The sequence below is a fragment of the Oryctolagus cuniculus genome, chromosome 9 (assembly GCF_964237555.1).
Source record: "Oryctolagus cuniculus chromosome 9, mOryCun1.1, whole genome shotgun sequence".
Lineage (NCBI taxonomy): Eukaryota > Metazoa > Chordata > Mammalia > Lagomorpha > Leporidae > Oryctolagus > Oryctolagus cuniculus.
Genome location: NC_091440.1, coordinates 119,787,307 through 119,806,692, shown reverse-complemented (window position 1 = coordinate 119,806,692; position 19,386 = coordinate 119,787,307). Strand labels below are relative to the sequence as shown.

The 19,386-nt window shown below is 43.7% G+C and overlaps 2 long non-coding RNA genes across 3 annotated transcripts in view; one reads left to right on the top strand and one right to left on the bottom strand.

The window, feature by feature from the left end:
* LOC138843884 (uncharacterized) overlaps positions 1-19,386 on the top strand; it is a 58,215-nt gene that overhangs the window by 35,742 nt on the left and 3,087 nt on the right. The window lies entirely within an intron of this gene.
* LOC127492074 (uncharacterized) lies at positions 1,274-19,369 on the bottom strand. The gene is made up of 2 exons (XR_007921061.2): positions 19,233-19,369; positions 1,274-1,374 (listed from the first exon to the last, which is right to left on the bottom strand). It is a non-coding gene; the product is annotated as an uncharacterized lncRNA (long non-coding RNA).

Genomic DNA, 19,386 nt, shown 5'->3' with positions numbered 1-19,386 from the left:
GGGGCAACAGGGACAGAATCCGGCACCCCAACAGGGACTAGAACCCGGTGTGCCGGCGCCACTAGGTGGAGGATTAGCCTATTGAGCCGCAGCGCTGGCCTAGAATGGTTTTCAAAAAGAAATCAATGAACAACAAATACTGGTGAGAATGTGAGGGGAAAGTACTTTAATCCACTGTTTGTGGGATTGTAAACTTTTAAAGTCACTATGGAAGTCAGTATTGAGATACCGCAGAAATCTGAATATAGACCCACCATATTACCCAGCCATCCCACTCCTGGTAATTTCCTCAAGGGAAATGAAATAAGCATATGAAAGAGTTATCGGTACCCCCTTGTTTATTGCAGTTCAATTCATAATAGCTAAGATACGGAATCAACCCAAAAGCCCATCAAGTGAATACTGGATAAAGAAGTTATTAGAGGCCGGCGCCGCGGCTCACTAGGCTAATCCTCCGCCTTGCGGCGCTGGCACACCGGGTTCTAGTCCCGGTTGGGGTGCCAGATTCTGTCCCAGTTGTCCCTCTTCCAGGCCAGCTCTCTGCTGTGGCCAGGGAGTGCAGTGGAGGATGGCCCAAGTCCTTGGGCCCTGCACCCCATGGGAGACCAGGAGAAGCACCTGGCTCCTGCCGTCGGATCAGCGAGGTGCGCCGGCTGCAGCGGGCCGGCCGTGGTGGCCATTGGAGGGTGAACCAATGGCAAAGGAAGACCTTTCTCTCTGTCTCTCTCTCTCACTGTCCACTCTGCCTGTCAAAAAAAAAAAAAGAAGTTATTAGATATGTACATTATGAAATACTACACAACAGTTAAAAAAAATGAAATCTGATCCTTTGCAATAAAATGGATGGAACTGGAAATCATCATACTTAGTGAAATAAGCCAGTCCCCAAAGGGCAAATATATGTTCTCCCTGACCTGTAATAACTAATAGAGCACCTAAATGACAATCTACAGGAGTGAAACTGACATTTTGAGAAGCAATGACTTTGAACAGCCTTTGTCTCAACTGTTGAGGAATCACTTTTTTTCATACTGTTTGCTGAACTCTTAACATAGAGTTAATCATGTGTATGAAGTTAATTGAGAATAAATCTTAGTTAAAAATAAGAATGGGAATAGGAGAGGGAGGAGAAAGAAGGGTAGGAGGTCAGGTACGATAGGAAGAATCACCATCTTCTTACAGTTGTAATTATGAAATGTATAAGTTTGTATTCCTTAAATGAAAGGTTTATGGGGAAAAAAAGTGGATCAAGGGGTTGGTTCCTCTACTCACATGTGAGATACGGAATTGAGTTCCTGGATCCTGGCTTCAGTTCTTCCCTGTCTGCTGTGGGCATCTGGGGAGTGAACCAGCAGACAGAAGCTGTCTCTTTGCCTTTCAAAAAAGATACGTAAATAAATAAATTATGCCAAAATGACAAATATATTTTTAATTTTATCAACATAATCTACCAACAAATCAGTAACTTTGAAGTAGGATTGAGAATAACAAGAGAGGGATATAAAAAGAATTCTAATATATTAATACAGGAGGTAGAGGAAGCAGTCAAGCCACCTGGAGATAATAGTTCCAATTATCTGAGGGCTTGCAGGATATGAGTCTAGTTCCTCTTGCTCTGAAGACAAATATATCCCCTGCTGGAGCAGGATCACACTAGTTTAGAGGGCTAAGGCTGACCTAGATTGACCGGCAGCTCATTATATGCGCATGGTCATACATTAGCATGCTAAGTGATAATACCCACCAGCCACTATGACAGGAAACATAGGACAACATAAGGAGTAACAGCTAGTAACTAGATTCCAGGAAATCTCCACCTATTCCCCAGAAAAACCGTATCTCCCCTTTATTAGAATGCACCTCCCCTTTCATTAACAGATTCATATAAACACAAGTCAGAGTTGAAGCCACTCCCTCTGAGTAGGTCCCACTTTGCCTTTGGTTTCTGTAACTTTGTTTTCTCAATAAAACCTTTGCAGGTCACTGTTCCCTGTTCTCTCACTTGCTCCTGAATTCCTTCTTAAAGGAATTTAAGGAGCAAGTGACCTGTATACTGGGCAGCCCTCAATGTCCAGCAACAACATGAAAATATTCTTTTGGAGGGCAATTTCATAAATATCATTAATACTACACTGTGGTTTGTTGTCTACATTCATAATCAAAGAAAATAATTTCAGTTAGAGGCTAGTGGAAATAAGGTTGTAATATTTTCCCACTCAAGTTCATGACCCTGATTGACAACCTCTACCCTAGGGTTCTCTTTGACTTGAATTCGAGTCACTAGTGACTCAGTGTTCCCATTGACAGAAAGGGTAAGAACAGGAAGTACACACTGAATGTTTGAAAGCTTTGCTCCGGAAGTGATGGGTGTTGACTCTGCTCACAAGAATGTAGTCAATGACCATATTCAGCAACAACATAAACCCAATCTTTAAATATTATTGCATTAAGTAAGTTTTGATAAGCATCACAAAACAGAAAAATTCAATAAATCGTGTGTCATGAAATCATAATTTTGTATAAATATATCTCCCCTACATAACCTTCAGCATATACAAACATATTAGTTAAGTATCCAAAATCCAAAATAAAAAATGCTTCAAAATCTGAAATGTTTTGTGCGCCAACATGACACAAGCAGAAAATTCCAGTTCTGGGGGCCAGTGCTGTGGTGTAGTGGGGTAGGCCTCTGCCTGCAGTGCCGGCATCCTGTATGGGTGCCAGTTCCTGTTCTGGCTGCTCCTCTTCCAATACATATCTCTGTGTATGGCCTGGGAAAGCAATGGAAGATGGTCCAAGTGCTTGGGCCCCTGGACCCAGCATGGGAGACTTGAAAGAGGCTCCTAGCCCCTGGCTTTGGATCATCCCACCTGTGGCCATTGCGGCCATTTGGGGAGTGAACCAGCAAATGGAAGACCTTTCTCTGTCTCTCCCTCTCTCTGTCTGCAACTCTACCTCTCAAATAAATAAGTAAATCTTTAAAAAAAAAAGAAAGAAAATTCATGTTCTGCCCTCCTGTAACTGGTCACAGTCAAAAATGCAAGCACACTAAAAATATTGTATAAAAATTCCTTCAGGCTATGTGTGTGAGATGTATATGAAACATAAATGAATTTTGTGTTTAGACTTGGATCCCATTCCCAAGAAATAAATAGAGATAAAGACAAATATTCAAAAATCCAAAAATTAATCCAAAATTCAAACACTTCTGGATGCTCAACTTGTGTGTAGTGTATGTGTGTATAAATACGTCTACATACACACGCACACACACACACACACACACAGAGTCATGTGGACATAACGACACTTACATGCTTAAAGCAGTTGCTCTGAAATTATGGTCTATGGTCCCATTCTTTATTGCCTCTTTCTTTGCTGTTTCACATTCCATCTGTCCACCAAACTTTGTTGTAAGATTCAGAACCCAGATTGTCATCATTTCTCATCATCTGCATCGCTACTACTAGGCCATCCAAGCCACGATCATATCTCATCTAGCTTACTGCATCACCTTCCTAAATCATCTCCATGTTTCTTCCCTTCACTATCATTTTTTTTAACATAGCAATTAGAGTCACCACTTTGAAAGCTCAATCGTGACATTCCTTGGCTCACAACCATCTAATGTCTTCCCAGACATTCCCCTCAGTATGAAAGCCAAAATTATAAACTAAGGTATTATCTATTCAATATTAAAAATTTTCCAATAATTTCCAAAAAAAACTCTTTCCATCTTATTTGTGGATCTGTTGTTGCTAGTGCCTAATATTAAATTAAACACAGAGCTGGTGCTAAAGCATATAGCTCTCAGTAACTTTTAGATAAGAATGAGTGAATTATGGGGAATCCTAGGAGCTCATGTAACCATCTTAGGCCACACTTGGCTCCTTTGTATTCTCTTTAATTTTTCAACATCCTACCAATGTTTAGCTATGAACTAATATACATGAACACTCTGCTGTGGATATATGAATGAGATAGACATGGTCTCTGACCCATTGGAAATATTTAATCCTTTTTCTTGAGAGTAGAAATAAACAGAAAAACTGAAAGATTCCATGCTCTGGTTCATGCTCTCCAATTCCCCAATAGCCTGGGCTGGGTCTAGGCCAATGCTGAGAGCCAGGAACTCAAACCAGATCTCCCACATGGGTAGCAGAAACCCAGTTGCTTGAGCCATTGCTGCTGCTTCCCAGGGTCTACATGAAGCTGGAGTCAGAGGCCAGAACTTGATGTCAAACACAGTCCTTGGTTGCCCTAAGCAGCATCTTAACTGCTAGGCTAAACATTGGTCCCTAATTAATACTTAAAAAAAAAAAAAAGATTTATTTACTTTATTTGAAAGGCAGTTACAGAGAAATGGAGAGACACAGAGAGATTTTCCACTCCCCAAATGGCTGCAACATTCAGGACTGGGCCAGGCCTAAGCCAGGAGCGAGAAACTCCATCTGGGTCTCCTATGTGGGTAGCAGGGGTCCAAGCACTCACACCATCCTCCTCTGCCTTCCCAGCCACATTAGCAGGGTACTGGATCAGAAGCCAGGGTGTGGGGAGCAGGGCCTGTCTCCCACAACATGGCAAAATAAGTACTGAGACTACCAAGACTAGACTAGATCACAGAGACTATTAAGACTAACTCTATGCATCTGATCTCCCATCATATGGTGCTGAGAGTAAACAAATCTTACACAGCTGCTTCATTAATTAGCTGATTCCTGGCCCAACCCCTTGAAAGGGGGAGAGAAACAACATGCGTGGCCGCGCCCCTGGACCCCCTGAGAGAGTCCTCCGGGGAGGCGGGGGAGCGGCAGCAAACCCGGGAAGGACCGGGGAAAGAAAACAGCGCAGGGTCCGGTGCCGCTCCTCTGCGAGATGGGGAAGCGGCACAGGGGCCACTGCTTTGGCATAGTTAGTTAAGCCTCTGGCTGCTCCACTTCCCATCCAGCTCCCTGCAGATGTACCTGGAAAAGCAGCAGAAGATGGCCCAATTCCTTGACTACATCCACGTAAGAGATATAGAAAAAAATCCTGGCTTTACCCTGGCTCAGTCCTGGCTGTTGTGACCACCTGGGCAGTGAACCAGCAACTGCAAGCTCTATGTCTTTCCTCTCTCTCTCTCTCTCTCTCTCTCTCTCTCTCTAACTCTGCCCTTCAAATCAATAAATAAATCTTTAAAGAAGAAGAAGAAGAAAAAAAATAAAATGAAGGAAGAAGCAGCCAGGACTCCAACCAGTGCCCATATGAGATGCCGGCATCGCAGGTGGCAGCTTAATCTGCCGAGCCACAACAATGGTCCCTAATTAATAATTTTAATAAGAAAGTAATCATTTTTATTTAGTGTATACCATAAAACAGACTCAGTGTTCCATTACTCCCAATTTACGATCCTTTAACATTTCTCAGCCCTGAGATTCATTACTGCCAGAGATCCAGGTGTCACTGTTAGTGCACCATGTTCCCTCTCCAGTTCCTTAGTCTGACTGTCCCAGTTCTCCTGAAGGGTAAGTGTTCGATATTCCCCCTGCCCCAGCTGTAAAAATACAACCTCTAGACACAAAGCGTGTAGTGCCCCAATCCACTTGGCCCCCAGACTCCTGGATTAGGAGAGAAGGCAGTGTTTTTGTCAGCTATTCCTGCAAAAATGGCACCGAGTAAGTCCCCTCAAACCAGCAGTTTAAGACTTCACACATTCATTTTCCCCTTACAGGTCTGTGGGTTGGTTGGTTGTTCCCGGGCAGGGTAAGCAAGATTCTTATCTCTGGCCTCTGTGTTCCAGGCTTCAGTTTACAGATTGGGTTCAGGTGTACTCCATGTGTTTCTACAGTAACTAGCCAGGTCAGATCACCGAAGCACAAAAAGACAGGACATGCATATGTAAAAGCCTCTGCTCTCATAATTTCCACTCATATTTTTGGCTAAAGCGAAATCACATAGACAAGCCTTAGGTCAGTGGAGCAGTGAAACAGAGCACACTCAATGTTCAGAGGGAAATGGAGTGAATACTTGCTGACCACCAATCTAATACATCAAGATTGCTAGGAAGAAGGGCACAGAAGACAGCAGGCAGCACTAGTTCCCAAGGGAAGGGTACAGGAAAGCTATATTCTCACCATAGTTGCAGAAGGATGTGGAGAAATGGAATCTCTTCACATTCCCCCCAAAACTGCCAATGTCAACTATCCAAAAGTAATACGGAAGACCAATGGCAACCTATGTGATGATAACAGTGGTGAAATGCCACAGGGTATCAAAAATTTCATAGACATTGGTGCCCGTGAGAGAAATGAATCAATAAGAGGAAAATAAAAATTTCATTTAATTGTTTATGATGAGTGACAACTACTTATGTGAGTCAGTTGCCTCCTGTGATTCATAATGTTTAAGTACAGTAGTCATCACAGATATTACATACATCATTAAACATGTCTAATTATGTTATTTTAATTATTATAAAAACTGTGTAGATGGTTTAGAGACCCCAGGGTTTATAGTTCCAGTTCCCCCTAATGCACATTCTGTTAAGGGGGTGGTTCAAGTAGCTGGGTACCTGCCACCCATGTGGGAAACCCAGATTAAATTCATGACTCCCAGCTCAGCCAGGCCCAGCCCTGACAATTAGACGAGTGAACAAGCAGATAAGAGAGTTCTCTCTCTCTCTCTCTCTCTCTCTCTCTCTCTCTCTTTCTCTCCTATTATCTGTCTATCTGCCTTTCAAGATATATTTTTTTAAGAAAAAAGGGACCCAAATTGGGTTTTGGCTCCCAGGTTTGTCCTGCCTCAGCCCCAACTATTAAGGGTATTTGCAGAGTGAGGCAGTAGATTGGTGCTTACTTTCTCTTTCTCCCTCACAAATAGATAAATAAATATGAAAATAAACTAAAGTGGAAGCCAAGAGAATCAAAATAATAGAACAGATTTATGTATTTTTTGGCATTATTATCAGAATACAGTAAATAATGGAAGGCAGGTTTAAAGCAGTTGTGTGAATTCAAGGTATTTTTACTTATAAACCCATGCGACTTCCTGAGCAGTACAATCAACAAAAACATGTAAGTGGTACTGGTCACTTTTCATCACTGTGACAAACACTTGAAAGAGGCTGCCTAGGAAGGAAGAGGTTTATTTCAGCTTGCAGTTTGAAGGGTCACAGTCCAAGAGCAGGCAGGCCCCACTGGCTCGGTCATCTGGTGAGGCTGGAGGGTGGCAGGGGCAGAGTGTGAGCTGAGATGTGATCACGTGAAGAGCCAGGAAAAAGAGACAAGCAGAAAACCTTTAAACCACGTCTGTGCCGTGTTTCTTAGAAAACCGCCAGGATTTGATCATGATCATGGGGGCTCCACCCTAACAACCTAATCCTATCTAATCACTTCTCAAAGGTCCTGCCTTCAGATACCATATCAGATTAAGCTTCTACCTTTAATACATCAGCCCTTACAATTAATCCATTAACCATTAAAATAAGACAAGAAAGATTAACCATTAACCATTAAAATAAGACAATAAAGATTAGGAACCAAATCTTTAACAAGTAGGCCTTTAGGGGGACATCCAAACTAATAGCAGGGCTCCAAGAGCTAATATCCAAAAATGGCTACCAACAATTTTTCTCTATCCTTGGCATACATGCTATTCCTCCCATCCAGAGAAATCTAGGCTACCCTGACTAAGGATCTGTGGCAAAAGTTATACTTAGCTGCTATGGGCCTTTCTTTTTAGTAACCACGGTAAACATTTCAGCCTCAGGTGAACTCCCAACTGAAGGCAGCCCTGTCAGTAAACCTCGCCGAACTCTGTGGACTGAGTTTGCATCTCATTGCCTCACAAAACCATGAAAAATTATATGGTGGTTTTTTTCTAAGATTATTTTTTGAAAGGCAGAGTGACATAGAGAGAGAGAGAGAGAGAGAGTGACAGATACTCCATCTGCTGGCTAACTCTCCAAATGCCTACAATGGCTGTGACTAGGCCAAGCCAAAGGCAGGAGCCAAGAAATCCTTCTTGGTCTCCCATGTGGGTGGAAGGACCCTGAATGCTGGGGCCACCCTATGCAGCCTCCCAGACACATCAGCAGGTAGTTGGATGGGAAGCACAGAGCAGCTGGGACCCAGACCAGGCACTCCAATGTGGGAGGCAGGCATCCCTGGAGGCTGCTTGCCCACCATGCCACAACATCTCCTCTCCTTCCTCAGTAGTGCCTGCCTTTTTTTTTTTTTTTTTTTTTTTTTTTTTTTTTTTTTGACAGGCAGAGTGGACAGTGAGAGACAGAGAGAAAGGTCTTTGCCATTAGTTCACCCTCCAATGACCGCTGCGGCTGGCGCGCTGCAACCAGCGCAACGCGCTGATCCGATGGCAGGAGCCAGGTGCTTCTCCTGGTCTCCCATGGGGTATAGGGCCCAAGCACTTGGGCCATCCTCCACTGCACTCCCGGGCCACAGCAGAGAGCTGGCCTGGAAGAGGGGCAACCGGGACAGAATCTGGCGCCCCGACCGGGACTAGAACCCGGTGTGCCGGCACCGCAAGGTGGAGGATTAGCCTAGTGAGCCGTGGCGCCGGCCAGTAGTGCCTGATTTAGGCTTGACCCTCAGCAACGGATAACTCAGACAAAAGCTGGTTCCAATTGTGGAGTTCAGGTATAACAAAACCCTCAAAATATGCAGCGATAGTTCTTGGACAAGGTCGTGGACAGAGAATAGAACACAAGGAGCTCTTGGGAGAGACTAGAAAGGCAGTGAGCAGGCAGTTGATGAAGACTGGAAAACCAGCAAAACAACATTAAAGATTTATGTTAAATGTATGTATGTGACAGGCAGAGCAACGAGAGGGAGACACACATGCAAAGACACAGAGACAAAGTATTATCTCCCATCTGCTGGTTTACTCCCAAAATGGTCATAACAGCCAGGCCAAAGCCCGCAGCCAGGAGTTCTATCTGGATCTCCCACATGGGTGGCAGGGGCGTCTGCTGCCTTCCCTGGTGCTTCAGCAGTTAGCTGCATCAGAAGCAGACTGGCCAGGACTCAAACTGGCCCTGCCATGTGGCATGCCAGTGACGGCTTAAACCACTACACCACAATGTCAGCCCCCAAAATAGCATGACTGGAAACTGCAGAGGCGATGAGAAAATTATTATTGGAGACTAGAAAGGAAAATTCAAAGTACAGAGTAAAAGAACAATTAGTAAAGCTGTCATCTGTATGTAAGCACTGATTTTCCTGACAAGTGTTTACTGAGAATCTATTACATGCCAGACACTGTGATAAGGACTAAGAGTGTACATATTGCAGGATGCCTTGAGTTTACCAGTTAGCAATTTTCAGAGTACTTTTGTAAATACTGGTAGTTCTACAAATTAAAAGCAGTTGGGGATACTGCTGTACCCCATATCCCACCCCCCAAATTCCCAGCAGCCTTGATGTCAATGGTGGCCCAGTAAATCTATGACTTATTTATTGAGATCTCTATGGCAGAACATTGAAAATGGTGTCTTTTAGCAACACAAACGATGATATAAGAGAAAGACAATGGTTTAAAAACAAGGATTTTCAGATTTTAAGCAAAATTTAGAGGATGTAAAAGGTTTAGGTCATTCTTTTCAGTAACAAAAAAAAAAAAAAAAAACCTCAAAAGTAAGAAATGTTATCGGCCAGTGCTGCAGCTCTCTAGGCTAATCCTCTACCTGCAGCACCGGCACACCGGGTTCTAGTCCCGGTTGGGTCGCCGGATTCTGTCCCGGTTGCCCCTCTTCCAGGCCAGCTCTCTGCTGTGGCCCGGGAGTGCAGTGGAGGACGGCCCAAGTCCTTGGGCCCTGCACCCCATGGGAGACCAGGAGAAGCACCTGGCTCCTGGCTTCAGATCAGCACGGTGCACTGGCTGCAGCGGCCATCGGGGGGTGAACCAACAGAAAAGGAAGACCTTTCTCTCTGTCTCTCTCTCTCACTGTCCACTCTGCCTGTCCAAAAAATAAATAAATAAATAAAAAGAAAAAAAATGTTACCAGGAAAAAGTCCAAATCCAGAGTTCTGCCACTAAAATAGTTAAGATCAAGTCAAAAAAGCAGCCATAAGACCCTTGGTGGCTGGCGCCATGGCTCAATAGGCTAATCCTCCGCCTGTGGCACTGCCACCCAGGTTCTAGTCCCGGTCAGGGTGCCGGATTCTATCCCAGTTGCCCCTCTTCCAGTCCAGCTCTCTGCTGTGGCCCAGGAGTGCAGTGGAGGATGCCCAAGTGCTTGGGCCCTGCACCTGCATGGGAGACCAGGAGAAGCACCTGGCTCCTGGCTTCAGATCAGCGTACTGCATTGGCAGCAGCGTGCCGGCCGTGGCGGCCATTGGAGGGTGAACCAATGGCAAAGGAAGACCTTTCTCTCTGTCTCTACCTCTCTCACTGTCCACTCTGCATGTCAAAAAAAAAAAAAAAAAAAAAAAAAACCCTTGGTAAATACACCCTGCTCCCTGGAGCCAAGTGTTGTGATGTAGCAGATCAAGCTGCCACTTGCAGTGCCCACATCTCATCTTGTGATGCTGTTCAAATCCCAGCTACTCTGCTTCTGATCCAGCTTCCTGCTTATGTCCCTAGGAAGGTGGCAGATGGGGGTCCAAGAACTTGGGTCCCTGCTACCATGTGGGCAACCCAGATGTCTTCCTGGCTCCTGGCTTCAGCCTGGCCCAGCCCCAGCTGTTGCTAATATTTGGGGAGCGAATCAATGGATGAAAGATATGTTTCTCTCTGTTTCCACTTCTCTATCACACTTTCAAATTAAAAAAACAAAACAAAACTTTCTCTCTTTTTTTAAGAGGCAGAAAAACTGAAGGAGATGAGTTACAGATCCTGAGATTCATACAGATGCAGTTTCTAGAAGCACAAAGGTGTTGTGCTGTGGCAACTTGATGTGCCCCAAATACAGGCAGGCTATCTTGGAAGGAATGATTACTACTGCTGTTAAGGCATGGAGTGAAATGATTTGCATAAAACTTCCAAATGTGTTAGGAGAATTGCCCTGGTAAAAACACCATCGCCTTACACTGAGAGACAGCGCTAAAGGAAGCCCCTGGCCCTCTAACTTCTAAAGGAAAACACAGGCTGTGAGAATAACTTATGGAAAACAAACGATGACTGAAGTGCAAAAAAGAGGCCAAAGCCAAGAATCAACGGAACAATGACTTTGGAAAACTCCCAGAGAACACAAGTGAGATTTGTCCCTGAAGTTTGGGGAATGTGTCATATTCTCTGCCCAGATTTCAGAGTGCTAAGTGCATTAATCAGCTTTTCATCACTACACTGAAATACCCGACACAATTAATTTTAGAAAAGAAAAAGTTTATTTAACTCACAGTTTTAGAGGCTCAGGTCCAAGATAGGTTTGGACCCTATGAGGACCCACTGGTTTGGCCTCTGTGAGGGTGGGGGATGACAATGACAGGGAGTTTGCAGAGGAAGGATCGTTTGGTAAGTCAGGAAGCCAAGAGAGCAGCTAAGCTCAACTAGAGCTTTTGTGAACAGCCTCGCCTGCAAGAATTACCTTCCAAGGCCACACCCTCAGTGACTGAAAGATCTCCCACCTGGCCCACTTCCAGAACACCATAACTGGGCTAGGTTTCCACCCTCTTAGTATCACTAATTTACAGCTTTGGGGTTTAAATGACCTACGTTTAAGTTAGTGTTTACATGTCTCCGGGCTTTAGCCTTGCAGCTAAGATGCTGGTTAAGACGCTTGCCTTCCAGTTGGAGTGTCTGGGTTTGATACCTGCTTCTGGCTCCTGACCCTTGCTGATGAAGACCCTGGAAGGCACAGGCGATATAGTTCAAGTACTTGGGTTTTGTGATCCCCGTGACAGAGATGGGTTGAGCTCCTGGCTCCCAGTGTGTGTCCATCTCAAATAAATATTTTTAAAAGTCTCCATGAGTTTGGAGCCAGATCATATTCAAACCACAGCACTGAGCATCAGTGACTACTGTATGTCTTTCATCTTCTCCTGCCTTTAGAACAGGAGTTCCTATTGCTGGTATGCTATCCTTTCTCATCAGTGTACACTGGGTATGGAGGGAGAAGTGAGAATCAAAGGGAAGGGTGCAGAAGGTGTCATTAATTTGAAGGTCGCCAAATCAAGATTAACTGAACCTGAGGATTCTCATCTACATCTAGAACTAATACAGATGACAAGATCCTGGACCATGAGCCAGCAGAGTAATGGGAGGAGCTGTGGGTGGGTGAGCAGTGATAGGAATCAATATATTTCTCATGTGGAAGGCAGGCAGTGTCGTTGCCAAAGGGTGGACTGCAGTAGATTTCAGACTGTTTCTAAGCCAGCTACCCACCACTCTACTGCTCCAAAGGTAGAATCTAATTCCTCTACCCCCAGAATGTGGGATGAAATGTGACTTGCATTACTTAGAGAAGGTGTCAGAACCGACATTCTAGAATATACAAGCACAGGCTGGACCCCTATCAGCAGTATCTTACATTAAAAGTAAGTTATAGGGGCCAGCGCTGTGGTATAGCAGGTTAAAGTCCTGGCCTGAAGCACAGGCATCCCATATGGGCGCTGATTCTAGTTCCGGCCAATCCTCTTCCAATCCAGCTCTCGGCTATGGCCTGGGAAAGCAGTAGAAGATGGCCCAAGTCCTTGGGCCCCTGCACCCACGTGGGAGAACCAGAAGAAGCTCCTGGCTTCTAGCTTTGGATCGGCGCAGCTCCAGGCATTGCGGCCATCTGGGGAGTGAACCGGTGGATGGAAGACCTCTCTCTCTGTCTCTACCTCTCTCTGTAACTCTGTCTTTCAAATGAATAAAATAAATCTTTTTTTAAAAAAAGTAAGCTATAGACTTCTGACAAATGTATCAACATTTATTAGAATGTCATTTTATTTTAAAATTTATTTATTTATTTGAAATTCAGAGTTACAGAGAGAGGAGAGGCAGAGAGAGAGAGAGAGAGAGAGAGAGAGAGAGAGAGAGGTCTTCCATCTGCTGGTTCACTCCCCAATTGATTGCAATGGCCGGAGCTGTGCAGATACTAAGCCAGGAGCCAGGAGCTTCTTCTGGGCCTTCCACACGAGTGCAGGGGTCCAAGGACTTGGGCCATCTTCTACTGCTTCCCCAGGCCATAGCAGAGAGCTCAATTGGAAGTGGAGCAGCCGGGACTTGAACTGGCGCTCATATGGGATGCCAGCACTGCAGGCGGTAGCCTTACCCACTATTCCCAAGCTGTGGATCCTGATTCCTGCTTCATGCTGCTGCAGACCCTGGGAGGCAGCGGTAAGGTTTCTGTCACCCTCATGGGAGACCTGGATTGCATTTTCAGCTCCCAGACTGAGCCCCCTGGCTGTTGTGGGCATCTGGGGAGTAGTGAAGCAGCAGATGGGAGTTCTTTCTTTTTAACTGTCACTCTCTCTCTGTCTGCTGCTCAAATATTTTTTAAAAGATAGAGAATGAGGAAACAAATAAAAATCATAGTATTAATATTTTACAGTAGTTTTGGAAGTATGTTGTCCTTGGTATATTTTAATGCTTTAAGGCATTTGGTGTATTTAGTGTTAACAGATTATCCTTTTGATTCCAATGTAAAATGTCTCATTGCTTCAGGTTTGTAACTTTAAGTTGAAAGGTGTCAGACAGTGTTAGTTTTATAAATAACATTTTATCTTTTTTTAAGCATTTATTTATTTTTTAATTTGAAAAGCAGAGATAGAGGGAGAGAGGGGAGAGAGAGAGAGAAGGAGAGAGTGAGATCTTCCATCCACTGATTCACACCTCAAATGGGTGCAACAGTCATGTGTGGGCCAGGCTAAAGCCAGGAGCCTGGATTTTCCTCTGGGTCTCCCACATGGGTGCAGGGATCCATGGGCTTGCTTTCCCAAGCCATTAGCAGGGAGTTGGACCGGAAGTGCAGCAGCCAGAACTCGAACTGGCACCAATATAGGATGCTGGCACTACAGGTGGAGGCTTAACCTTCTATGCCATAGCATCAGCCCTAGTATTTTATTTTTTTTTTTAATACTCCAGTGTGGAATTATATTTTGTAACATTTTTTAAAAAATTTTATTTATTTGAAAGACAGAGTTACAGAGAGAGGTAGAAACAGAGAGATAGATCTTCCACACGGCCACACGGCCAGAGCTGTACTGATCCAAAACCAGGATCCAGAAGCTTCTTCCAGGTCTCCCATGTGGGTGCAAGGGCCCAAGGACTTGGGCCATCTTCTACTACCTTCCCAGGCCCCAGCAGAGAGCTGGATCGGAAGAGGACCAGCCGGGACTCAAACTGGCACCCATATGTGATACCTGTGCTTCAGGCCAGGACTTTAACCCACTGTGACACAGCACCAGCCCAGTGTTTTATCTTTTCAAAACAACCTGAGAGGGCCAGCACTGTGGCATAGCAGTCTAAGCCGCAGCCTGCAGTGCCAGCATCCTATATGGGCACCTTTCTCTCCGTCTCTTCCTCTCTCTCTCTGTAACTCTACCTCTCAAATAAAAATAAATAAAATTAAAAAGAACCCTGAGACTCAATATAAATAGATATACAATTACATGCATACTAAATTTTTAGATTTATAAGAGCCACATAAGTATTTGGGAAGTTTGTCAGACAATTGAAATATTTAACTAAAATTATAAATAAGGCCCAATATTAATCAAAGACTTCTTAAAGCAACTGTTAAAAGTAGCTGTAACATTTGTCAGACTTATAAATTAATAATATGATTTATAATTGAAGTTAAAAGTTTAAGAAGAAAATTACTTTAAATTTTAACCTTAATAAATCAAACATTAATTTAATCTCCTCAAGTAAAATTTTCCTGAGTCATTCTCAAGGATACACTAAAACATTTTCATTGACATGAATGGATCAAGAGTTCATCAATGAGAGATAATAACTTCATTGAAAAGGAACGAAATGCTACTATGATGTATGTGTGGGCGGTCTCTTTTGCTTTGTTTTTCTATTTAATTCACATTTCTAAAACTGAATTTGAATGCTGACATATTTTAAGTAATGAACTGTGAAGAGACATATTTTTTGTTGTTGTTTTTTGAATACTACACTACACAGAGCAGAACTGTCCAAAAATGGCTCAGAGAACTCACAGTGGGTTTCCCAGGCTAGTAACAGCTCCTTCTCCCAGCCGACAGTGCAGCCGCCGAACTCAGCTAGCCACAAACTGGTGGTTTCTTCTTCCCTAACAGGAGAGTAACCATTTCCCATGAGCCTCAAGATCTCAAGGAAGGGCTGAATCTTGGTTTTTGTGGGGCCTGATATTTATACATGTCTCTTTCTGCTATCCCTTCATTCTTGTTTCTAAAATAAGTCCTTTATTTATTTATTTATTTATTTATTTATTTGATAGATAGAGTTAGACAGTGAGAGAGAGAGAGAGAGAGAGAGAGAGAGAGAGAGAGAAAGGTCTGCCTTCCATTGGTTCACCCCCCAAATGGCCGCTACACAAATCCGAAGCCAGGAGACAGGTGCTTCTTCCTGGTCTCCCATGCGGGTGCAGGGGCCCAAGCACTTGGGCCATCCTCCACTGCCCTCCCAGGCCACAGCAGAGAGCTGGACTGGAAGAGGAGCACTGGGACTAGAACCCGGCACCCATACGGGATGCCAGCACCGCAGGCGGAGGATTAACCAAGTGAGCCACGGCACCGGCCCCCAAATAAGTCCTTTTTAAAAAAAAAAAAAAAGTTTATTTATTTATTTGAAAGCAGAGCAACAGAGATTTCCATTTGATGGTTCACACTCAAAATGTTCCCAATGGCTGGGGCTGGGTCAGGCTGAAGCTAGGAGCCTGCAATTCCATTTGAGTCTACCAAATAGGTGGCAGGGGCCCAAGCACTTGGACTGGCTTCCCTTGCTCTCTCAGGTGAATTAACAGGGAGCTGGATCTGAAACAGAGCAGCTGCACTCCAATACAGGATGCTGGCATCACAAGCAGTGGCTTAACGTGCTGTACTACAGTGCCAGCCCCTGTCCATGCTTCCCTAGGCAATGCAGAGATTCCAAGGTGAACAATTTCCCTGCTTTGTAAGTATCATGATCTAGTATCAAAGATAAGACTGTTTTAAAATTTTTACTGTAAGCACTATGAAATCAGCATTTAGATAGTATCTGAAGCCCAGGGAGTGATGGATCCTGACCTATATACAATGTAGACAGAAGAGGACCTACAGCGCTTTGTAGATATATATTGATGGAAGAATATTCCAAGCAGGAGAAGCAAGCCTAAGTCCAAGAGACTGAATTTGCTTACAGTGTGTAAGCAACAGGAGGAAGACCAGTAGAGTCAGCATGGATTGAATAAGGGGGAAAACAGTAAGAAAGAAAGATAGAGAGAATGATAGGTCTAAGAGTCAAAGGGATCACATAAACAAGACTAGTGTCTGCTAATACTAACTGATAGAATTAAAAAGGGAGAGAATGATCCAACATGGGAAGCGGGATACACAGCAGACTCATAGAATAGCAGATGTCCTAAACAGCACTCTGGCCTCAGAATCAGCCCTTAAGGCATTCGGATCTGGCTGAAGAGTATTTTAGGCATGGAAAGCCAAGACACTCTGGCAAAAAACAAACAAGCAAACAAACAAAAACTAAATGAAAGATCTCTGTGAGTGAGATCTCAGTGGAAAGAATAGACCATCAAAGAAGGGAGGAGAGAACTTCTACTTTGACTATGATACTATGACCTTGTCTAAGCAAGATTGGAGTCAGCGAACTCAAAAGGCTTCCATAGCCTTGGCAACTCATGACTAGAGCCTAGGGAGATTATGGACGCCATAAATGAGAGTGTCAAATTGTTAAGTCAACAACAGGAGTCACTGTGCACTTATTCCTCATGTAGGATCTCTGTCCTTAATGTGTTGTTCAATGTGAATTAATGATATAACTAATATTCAAACTGTATTTTACATTTTGTGTTTCTGTGTGGGTGTAAACTGTTGAAATCTTTACTTAATATATACTAAATTGATCTTCTGTATATAAAGATAATTGAAAATGAATCTTGATGCGAATAGAATGGGAGAGGGAGAGGGAGCGGGAGATGGGAGGGTTGCAGGTGGGAGGGAAGTTATGGAGGGGAAAAAGCCATTGTAATCCATAAGCTGTACTTTGGAAATTTATATTTATTACATAAAAGTTAAAAAAAATGAAAGAAAGTTAGATCTTGGGAAGGGGCCCATAAAATTAACCCTTATAGGCAGACTGGCTGTAATAGGCATTGTTACAAACTTAGCTGTGTCCCTCCAAAATCCATAGGTTGAAGCCCTAACTTTCTGTATGATTGCATTTGGATGTAGGGCCTTTAAGGAAGTAATTAAGGTTGAATGTGGTCATAAGGGCGGGGCCCTAACCTTGTAGGACTCGTGTCCTTATAAGAAGAGGAAGAAATACCAGCTGTGTGGCCACACAGAGGAAAGGCCTTATGAGAACACAGCAAGAAAGAGGTTGTTTGTAAGCCAGCAAGAGAGGCCTCCCCAGAGATCAATTTGGCTAGCATCTTAATCTTGAGAAAATGTCTGTTGTTTAGGCACCCACATCTGTGGTAATCTGTATGGCAGACCAGGGAGAGGAGTACAGCTTGTCTAGTGGAATGTCATTGTGGGTTTAATTTACATTTCTTAAGGGATTGATGACATTCAACATCTTTTCATGTGCCTAATTGCCATCTTTAACTCATTTTGTGAACTATGGGTTTATACAGAATTCTGAATATTACATAACAAAACCAACCCTAAGTACATTTGTGCTCCACAGATTTCATAATTTGGGTCATTTTTTTCATTTTGTTTTAAAGATTTATTTATTTATTTGACAGGCAGAGTGACAGAGAGAAAGAGAAAGAGAGGAAGAGAAAGAGAGAGAGAGAGAGAGATCCTCTATCCACTGGTCCACTCTCCAAATGCCCACAACAGCAGGAGTTGGCCAGGATGAAGCCAGGGGCCAAAAACTCCATTTAAGTCTTCTATATGGGTGGCAGGAAGCCAAGAATTGGGCCCATCACCTACTGCCTCTCAGGATGCATTAGCTGAGATGGATGAGATGCCTGGAGTAGCTGGGACTTGAACCAGCACTCCAGTATGGGGTACAGGAGTCCTAAGTGGTGGCTCAACCTGCTGCACCACAGTGCTTGCTCCAAGATCAGTTTGAATGATCTTCGTAGCAACTATGTCTCAAGCCTGAAAGATTTTGAAACAGAATTTACAATAGATATTTTACCTTAGACTGAATGACCTTCCAAAAATTTTGTTTTGATTTGATGAATTGGATGGAAAAAACCTATTATTGAAATGGACTGATTTTCTTTTTGGAGCATCCGATAACACTGGCATAAAGAACAGGGATTATTTAACTGTCTGCAAAGTCTCTCCTACTAACAGAGCCAGCTCCTTTACAACTTTTGATGAACTTTTCCTCAGTACATAATAAAACTTTCAATAAAAATCAGCGAAATTCACTGAGGCAGTCATTTGATCTGATCCGCAATTATACGGCACAAAGTAATGAGTAAGCATATTTAATACATCTGCACTTGTTAAATTCTTGTTTCTGGGCACAGTCTTTTAAAAACAAGCACTCAGGGCCAGTGCTGTAGTGCAGTGGGTTAACGCCCTGGCCTGAAGCGCTGGCATCCCATATGGGTGCTGGTTCTGGCCCCAACTGCTCCACTTCGAATTCAGTTCTCTGCTATGGCCTGGGAAAGCAGCAGAAGATGGCCCAAGTCCTTGGGCCCCTGCACCCATGTGGGAGACCCAGAAGCAGCTCCTGGCTCCTGGCTTCAGATCAGTGCAGCTCTGGCTGTTGTGGCCAATTGGGGAGTGAACCAGCAGATGGAAGACCTCTCTCTCTGCCTCTCCTCTCTCTGTGTAACTCTGAATTTCAAATAAATAAATAAATCTTGAAAAAAAAAAAAAAAAGAAAACAAGCACTCAAGCAAGACTTTGACACAGAGACTTGTGGGATGCCTGCGTCTCATATCAGTTCAAGTCGTGGCTCTGCTTCCAATTTCAGCTTCCTGCTAACGTACTCTGAGACAGCAGGGGATGACTCAAGTACCTGGGTCCTTGCCATACACACAGGAGACCTGTACTGAGTCCTAGGATCCTTGCTTTGGCCTGTCCCAACAATGGCTATTGAGGGTATGTGGGGCATGAACCAGCAAATTGAAGATCCCTCTCTACCCGTCTCTTTCAAATAAATAACTTTTAAAATATTGACCAAATAAAAATACTCACTTTTGCAGCAAATTCCAGTGTTTCTTGATCTGATTTGTGCCTCCTAGACAATCAATAGTCAGTGACATCACTGTAATCCCCATGGTAGATGTACATAGTGGCAAACATGTTGTGGTTATACTTCCACCATTAATCTTCTGAAGAAACGGAAACA